Genomic DNA, 1668 nt, shown 5'->3' with positions numbered 1-1668 from the left:
CAAGGTTTAAGGAAAGGCTCGACACTTAATAGCGTCATTCACGGGCTGCAGCAACAGTGCATTAGAGAATGTCCTGACATGATCTGCGGGGTCTCCAGTGCCAACATAAGCTTTAATGGTGGGCATCTTAAACTTTCTTGAGATATGAGCATTCATTATCTCTTCAGTAAATGGTAGATCGGGATCTTCAGGATCTCCTAGGGGCAGAAGATCACTTGCATCAGCCCTTGGGACAACAGCCCTTCTCTGCTGTGGACCATCCAGGTGTATGATTGGAGGAAGATTCTTCCTCCTTGGTGGTAGTGGGGTTTGGGGGTTAGGTACGCCTCCATATCACGCTTCAGCCTTTGAATCTTAGCCTTATGAGCCCTTATCAGGCATCGGTTCTTTGCCAGCACGCCTCCTTCTTGGGGCAACATCATCATCCGAAGATTCCGAGTCTCTCTCAGTGTAAGGGCCAGAGAATTCTTGATCCTCTGGGATAGGAGCCAAACCACGTATATATTGGGGCATCTGCCCTTGTGCTTCACTCCGATTAGCATGTCCACTTCCTCCAACCTTGGGGTAAAGGGGCATCCCATAAAGGGGGTTAGTGGCCACAATAGTTGAATACTCGTACCCAGCGGGTCGAGAATTCACAGGTGTATATAACTGCTGAAGTTGGGAATTCGTCTCTTGAGGAGCCGGGGGAATCATCCCTTGTGGTTGAGGTTCAGTTGCCCCTACCGGGGACCCTCCTTGGGCAGAGGCATAGGACAAGTGTGGGGGTATCTCCACCGTTGATGAAATTTCTTGAGTTGTTGCAGCTGGAGTTCCTTCAGGGACGTTGTTTCCACTCCGTGTTCTTGCCATGGTTGTTGTTATACTTTCCCACAGACGGCGCCAAATGTTATGGATAAAAACTTAAGGTATTAATTACTATATTTACTACTAGAGTTCGTGAGCTTCGAGGCTCGATTTGACTGCTCTTGTGTTTCATGACTCAATCTGCCTTAACAAGATGCCTACGCACCTTGCTGCGTGCCAAGGATCAAGTAAAAAATATAGTTCTGATTTGTGGGGTGAGACCCCTTATATAGATGTTGGGAGTCCTTGAATTGGACTATGGTTAGGAGACTTGGTGGGCAAGTCTCTGAATTAGAATGGACTTTGGAGTCCTAGGAAGTTGGAAACTGATTCCTTATCTTATGAGATTTCTTAGATGCCAATCTCCAAGAAATTGTGTCCTTATTTAGACTTTATTTATCAGCTAATTTATCCCTTATTAATTACTTATGAATTAATTAATATCCAAGGTTTTGGGCCCTTTCTAATGGGCTTTACTCTCAGCCCAATTCTGATATAATTAATGCAACAAAGTCAAGGTTTATTTTATCCCTATCAACACCTATCAAGTTACCCATTTAAGTTTTATTTTTTACCTTATCACCACCAATTTCATATGTGGGTTCGCTGCGCTGTTCCCAGGTAAATATTTGTTATTAAAAAACAAAGACCGGACATACTTGTTCCTTGAAAAAGACTGTGGCAGCATCCAGAAGAACTGTCCTCGCAAATTCAGGAGTCCTTGCATCTTTCCGGCTATGAGAACATGCTCGATCTAGCCTAATTCCATTCTTATCCAGTAAACTAAAATCAAGGACATAAACTGGAATATTAAGTCACGTC

This window comes from Apium graveolens, chromosome 11 (genome assembly GCF_009905375.1).
Source record: "Apium graveolens cultivar Ventura chromosome 11, ASM990537v1, whole genome shotgun sequence".
Classification (NCBI taxonomy): Eukaryota; Viridiplantae; Streptophyta; class Magnoliopsida; order Apiales; family Apiaceae; genus Apium; species Apium graveolens.
The sequence above is the reverse complement of the archived record's forward strand: the minus strand, read 5'-3'. Positions refer to the sequence as shown.